Here is a 7,226-nt window from a genome sequence, read left to right as displayed (position 1 = left end):
ACACATATATACATACTCACACATTTAGTCTATATTTGAAAATGAGATTTTTCTGAAAAGGACAATGCATAGGAAATGCACCAACTGACTTAGATTTTACAAAAAATATACACACAAGATGGAAATAAGGCCTGATATAAAAAAGATATGGGAATGGACAAAGGAAAAGGAGAAGTATTCACAAGCTAAGCATGTTTTAAATATTATCTTATTGGATGATGAGGCTTGATCCTATCAAAATAATACCAAAAATACTAAAACTTAAAAAGAACTGAGGTTGGTCAAGGAAGCTAAGGATAACAAAAAGGACCTTTTTTTTCCCCCTTAGCACTATTGGGAGAAGTCTTCCAGACTCAGGCCCAGTACTTTATCTACTGTGCTACCTGCCTCTAAAATAGCTGATACATCTATAGCACTTTCTATGTGCCAGAAACAGTGCTAAGCACTTGATATATTTTTTTTTATCCTTCCCTTTTGAAGAGGACCAATGATGTGACAGGTCATGTCTTGATTCAAATGTGAAATGGATTTAAATGAAGCAGAATTGCACAAAGTTGTCAGACCTGCTCTCTCTTCCAAAGAGAAAACTTCACTGGCAAAGATATTAGAATGGTTTATCATTTCCTTCTTCGGCTCATTTTACAGATGAAATAGGGCCAAGCAACTTAGCCAGAATTATCCAGGTGGTAAGTGTCTGAGGATGGATTTGAACTTATCTCTTTCTGACTCCAGATCTACCTTCCTCCACTCATTGGGAAAACAAGCTTTTTTTTTTTTTAATTTGCAAAAATGTTTAATATTGGGACAGCTAGGTGACAGTGAATAGAGCACTGGCCCTAGACTCAGGGGTACCTAAGTTCAAATCCAACCTTAGACATTTACTAGCTACCTGTGTGACTCTGGAGAAAGAAGAAGAAGGAGGAAGAGGAAGAAGAAGAAGAAGAGAAAGAAGAAGAGGATGAAGATGAAGAAGAAGAGGAACATGAAGAAGAAGGAAGAAGAAGAAAGAAGAAAGAAGAAGAAGAAGGAGAAAGAAGAAGAAGAAGAAGAAAAATTGGGAACTATGGAGCAAATACTCCAAAGGACATGCAGGGGTCCTCAAACTATGGCCCACGGGCCAGATGTGGCAGCTGAGGACGTTTATCCCCCTCACCGAGGGCTATGAAGTTTCTTTATTTAAAGGCCCACAAAACAAAGTTTTTTTTATTTTTACTATAGTCCGGCACTCCAACAGTCTGAGTGACGGTGAACTGGCCCCCTATTTAAAAAGTTTGAGATCCCTTAAGTGGGAGAGGAGGGCAGAATTAGAGGAGATCAGGATGGAAGTATCTAGACCTGAGGGAGGGCAAGACAAGGATGAGGAATAGAGTATGAACATTGACTACTGAAACCTTCAGTGTCACTGGAAAGGGCTATATAAGAGAATAGGAATAAGCTAACTATTGAACCATAAACCCAGGCAGCATAACAGTGATCAGAAAGAAATTAACTGAGGGAAACATATTAGTTTGTTGGAGATCCTTCCTTGAAGTTCAGAGTGTCCAGAGGACAATCAGGAATGGTGAAGAAGTTTGAGTTTGGGACATATGAAGATGAACTGAACATATTTAGCTTGAAGCAGGCAAAATACAGTGAGTAAAGTGCTGGACTCCCAGAGGGAGACCTGAGTTCAAATCCTACCTCAGACATCAGCTATGTGAAACTGGGCAAGTCACTTAATCTCTAGATCTCACTAATCACTTCACAACTCACTACCAAGGAGGACTTAACTTCTTCATCCTAGGAATTTTCCCTCTCCCTTTTCAGTTTTACAATTCTAATTAAATCAGTCAACTTACTGTTCCCAGAACAGATGTGTCAAGATATCCTCCTAAGGCTATACTCACCCCTTCCAGGATAACCACTCCCACACAGGTGTTGTTCGTTTTTGTCCAACTCTTCAAGATCCCTTTGGGGTTTTCTTGACAAGAATACCAGAGTGTTGGCCATTTCCTTTTCCAGTCCATTTTACAGCTGAAAAAACTGAGGCAAATGGGTTAATTAACTTGCCTAGGGTCACCCGGGTAGGAAGTGTCTGAGGTCAAATTTGAACTCTGGAAGGTGAGTCTTCCTGACTCCAGCCTGGCATTCTGTGCACTATGGCACCACCTCGCTGCCATTGTACTTCATTGATGATCAACTCTCAGGACCCCATTTGGTGTCTTCTTGACAAAGTTACAGGAGTTCTTTGTTCTGTTCTTCTCCAGTTCTTTAGGAAGATCACTTTACTAGCTAAGCAAAGGATGGGCTAGACTGGGAAAAACTTGAGATAGGGAGGACAGCCAGCAGATTATTTCAACAGCCAATGAGGTGATAAGGGATGAAATGAAGTGATGTCCAGTCTCATTAACTTACTACCCTGGCTCAGTGGAGTTTATTATTCAGGATCTTGACCTGTTATTCTAATTAACCTTTTCTGTATCAAGAGTCTTTTTTGGCAGTTGGGTGAAACTGATGAACAAGCACCTTTTTAAAAATAATGCCTTTAAATTAAATTAAATACTTATGATTACCAAGGGACAGCTAGCTGGCACAGTGGATAGGGTGCCAAGCCTAGATTCAGAAGGACACGAGTTCTAATCCAGCCTCAGACAATAAGTAAGACACTTAATCCTTTTTGCCTCAATTTCCTCATCTGTCAAATGAATTAAAGGAGGAAATGGTCACCCACTCCAGCAAACTCTCTAAACTCTCGAAAATGGGCTCCTAAACAATCAGATAGATTTTTCTTGTGCAGCAAGATAATTGCACAAATGTTTACATATATTGGATTTAACATATGTTTTAACATGTATAACATATATTGGATTAATTGCCATACAGGGGAGGGAGTGGGGGAAAGGAGGGGAAAATGTGGAACACAAGGTTTTGCAAGGGTCAACATTGAAAAACTATCCATGCATATGTTCTGAAAATAAAAAGTTATAATTTAAAAAAAAAACTAGCTGGAATAGGAAAAGAATTAGACATGACTAAACAATAAAATGATTACAAAGAAAGTCAAGTATATTGAAATATAGTTATTACATTCTTTTAAACAAGTTTACAGAAGCCGGGTTAAGAACATCTGAATTAAGGGTTTGATTTTTAGCTGCCCCTTTCTGCTCAAATGAAATTGTTTTTCTTAGCTCTTCAGGTTGCTGCAATGAAAAAAAAAAAAGTCTTCTGCCTGCTTTCTACAGTTTCTCCCCATGACATCCAGAACCATCAATCAAAAAAATGTTTTTGAATCTTATCTTTATTTTCCTTAATAGGCAGCCTAGTCCCCACCCACCCCCACCCTATCTCACAGTTTTGGGGCCTTTCTAATCACTGCTCCCTACAATAAGCTTCATTTCTTCCCTAGATTTTATCTATTTGCTACCCCCACCCCCAACACAGCTTTCTTTTTCCTCATCTTTAGTCTTTTGGATCTTCCAGCGCCCCTCAGGTCCCTTTAGCATATCTAAAGCCTATATCTACATTTTATAACTGCCCCAAGAGGAACTGATCTCCATCCTACCCATAATATATTGGAGAGTGGTGAGTATTGGAATAAAAAAAGAGAGTTAATTTCTCCATATTTTGCCGTATATCTACCATCCTTCCTTCTTCCTCTTGGCCCCCCACTATAGATGAGTGTGTTGCAAGGCAAGATGTCATTATCATTAGAATTTTCTTGAAACTTTCAAATTCAAAACATTTATTAAGGGCTTCCTAGGTCTTAGGTACTAAGTTGAGCAGTGGAGACACAAAGACACAAAATAGTCTTTGCTTTTGAGGATCTTATATTCTCCAGAAGTAGGTGGAGCAAAAAGCGTTGATTAACAATTAATAAACATTTATTAAAAATCAGGCAGTGCATCAGTATTATCTCTATGGGAGAAAAGCAATGAGTCCCCAAGTGATAGGATAGAGAGACCTGAACCTGGAGTCAAGAGGATCTGAGTTCAAATGCAGCCTCAGACATTTCCTCAGTGAATGCTCCTGGGAAAGTCACTTAATCTTGTCTGCCTCAATTTTCTCATCTGTAAAATGAGCTGCAGAGGGGAGTGGCAAATTACTAAGCAGAGACAACATGCAAATAAATATATACAAAGCAGGCTATATACAGAATAAATACAAAATAATTAAAAGAAGGAAGACCTTAGAATTAAAAGAGGTTGGGAAAGGATTCCTAGGGAAGGTAGGATTTTAATTGGGACTTAAAAGAAGCCAGAACTGCCTTTAAAGGAAGCCAGGAAGATCTTCAGAGTTGAGGAGTTTTCCAAGCATGGGAGACAGTCAGAAAAAATTATTGGAGCTAAGAGATGAAGTTCTTGGGACAAGAACTTGTTCGTGTCTTGTCTTGTTCATGGGACAAGCAGTAAACTAGAATCACTAGATCAAAAAGCATGTAATGGACTATCATGCTATAAGAAATCATGAGCAGACTGATTTCAGAAAAACCTGGGAAGAGTTACATGAACTGATGAGAAGGGAAGTGAGAACTGTGTCCAATGACACAGTAACAGCAAGATTATGTGATGATCAATTATGATAGACTTAGCTCTTCTCAGCAGTGAGGTGATCTAAAAACAAATCCGATAGACTTGGTTTGGAAAATGGCATCTGCATTCAGAGAAAGAACTACGGAGGCTGAATGTGGATCGAAGCATAGTATTTTTACCTTTTTGTTGTTGTTTTGTTCTGTTTTTTCTTTCATATGGTTTTTGCCTTTTGTTCTGATTTTTCTTTCCCAATATGCCTAATATAGAAATATGTTTAAAATGATTGTATGCACACAACCTATAATAGACTGCTTTCTGTGTTGAGGAGAGGGAGGTGAGAGAGAGAGAGAGAGAGAGAGAGAGAGAGAGAGAGAGAGAGAAAGGAAAGAGAGAAAGAGAGAGAGGAGGGGGGGTGAGAGAGAGAGGAGACACACAGAAAATCTGTAACTCAAAAACTTACAAAAATGAATGTAGAAAATTATCTTTACATGTAATTAAAAAATAAAATACTGTTAGAATTTTTTTTTAAAGAATGTGTATTGGAGGATAGGGTGGGAATATAGGAAAGGAATAAAGTAGAAAGGCTGGAAAAGTAGGAGGGGGCTAGATTATGATATGATCAGACCTTCATTTTGGGGAAATCACTTTAATGGCTCAATGAAGAATGGACTGTAGCACAAAGAGATTTGAGGCAGGCAAAACCACTACCAAGCTATTACAATTATCAAGGCATGAGGTGATGAGCAACTGTACCAGAGTAGTGACAGTGTCAAAGGAAAGAAAGGAGTGTATTCCAGATATGTTACAAAGGTGAAATCAGGACTCTGGGGTATGGAGATAAGAAGAATCCAGGATCACTCCTAGGTAGTGAGCCTGAGCGACTGAGAGGATGGTGTGGTCCTCTACACTAATTGGGAAGGTAAGGGTTTGGGGAGAGTATTTAGGGAGAAAGATAATCTTCTGTGTTGAACATATTACAAAAGTGAGGATCACTGGTGATGGACCAGGATGCAGTGAATGACCTTGGTATCTTCTATGACTGACCAATCTCTAAACACTCTACAATGCTTGCTTCTTGGCTACTGGAACAAATTGTTCTCATCCACCCATTTAGTCTTTGTGGCAGAGTTGGGGAGTCTTTCCATACTTGCAGTAGACATCCCCCTAATTCACCAACAGCCTGACAGGTCACTGTGTACTGAGACTGAACATGTTACAACTTCTTGGAAACACAAGTGAGAGCTGAGTGCCAGGTAGATAACAAAGGTAGATGAACAGCCCTAAAAAGGGCTCACCTCACAGGTTGCTAGTTCTCCTGGAACACCCCATATGTTCCATTATTTGTAGTGTACCCCATCAAAAATCAAATAGTTTTCTCCCCTTTATTTAGCAGTATGTAAGTAGCTATGAAAGCAGTAAGTAGGGGGAGAGACCCAAGGCTGAGGCTTGGCTGGGCATAATCAGTAGCTAGGGATTTGAGAGAGGAGGCCAGCATAGGGTTGATTTGATTCCCCAAGGAGTCAAGATGAGGAGAAGATGAGACTGTGGCTAGTGCAAGGGAGATGGCACAGCAGAAAATTGAGGAACCAAGGGATTGAAAATCATGAAGAAAATGAAGACTAGAATTATGTAAAGGAAGGCAGAAGGAAAAGTACAAAGACAATAGATTATAGCCTGATGATTTTCATCATGGTGGAATTTCAGAATTCTTGAATATGGAGGTAAGTACATTTATATAGGTGATGGCTAGATGAATAGCATGAGCATTTTTGTGTGGGATGTAGAAGTAGCTTATGGGAGGTGAATTGTTTGAAGTACTGAATGGTTAGGGTGTTTGAGGGAGAATCAGTTTCTATATGGAATGGAATGAGGGCTGGAGTTGGAGAGGAAAAGAGGGGGAGTAACATTGGGGATTTTGATTGGGTAGTAGATATGAATAACATAAACCTCAAAGAAAGAGAGGTTACTGAATGATGGAGGAAGAAGGAGAATCTGAAATCCTTTGAGCCAAACACCAGACACACAAGTATAAGGAAGCGATACCTTCAGCAAGAGGAGAGCTGGGTCTCTCTGCTGGGAAGGGAATGAAACATGATGGGCCTGAGCCTCTTCTCAAAATGGAGAATAAAAACTGAGGAATAAAATATGCTGATAGTAAGTAAAGACAAGGTAATTTGAGGAGAGAGAGCAGCAGAGAAATCATGGAAGGATTTGAGGAAGTCATGCACCTGAGCTGAACCTGGCAGGAAGCCAGGGGCACCAAGGATTAGAGGCCAGGGGACAGACTGTGCAAAAAGGCATGGGGACGGCTTAACTGAAAAAAACTCAGTGTAAAGGGGAATGTCATTCTTTATGTGTTTAATGCACTGACCACATTCTGTTTTGTGCTATAGATTTGTGTGGATATTTTTGTTCCCCTTCAAAAACTGCAAGATGGAGCGTAAAACTCACTAGTCTTAGATATTGGAGACCTAGGTTCAAATCCCAATAAAGTCACTTCCTGTATGGTCTCTTATTCTCTCTGAGTCTCAGTTTACTCATCCATAAAATAAGCATCATAAAACATGCTTTTTTATTTATTTGTTAATTATTATTAATTTATAAATTAAATATGTTGTATATGAATATATATTAATTCACCTGATGGTGTTGTTGTCCAGAAGGTTGTTGATAAACAACTTATAAGGAACTATCCCTCCCTTCAATGAGGAAATGAAG

This window comes from Sarcophilus harrisii, chromosome 4, assembly GCF_902635505.1.
Source record: "Sarcophilus harrisii chromosome 4, mSarHar1.11, whole genome shotgun sequence".
NCBI classification, from domain to species: domain Eukaryota; kingdom Metazoa; phylum Chordata; class Mammalia; order Dasyuromorphia; family Dasyuridae; genus Sarcophilus; species Sarcophilus harrisii.
This window is presented reverse-complemented; position numbering follows the sequence as displayed.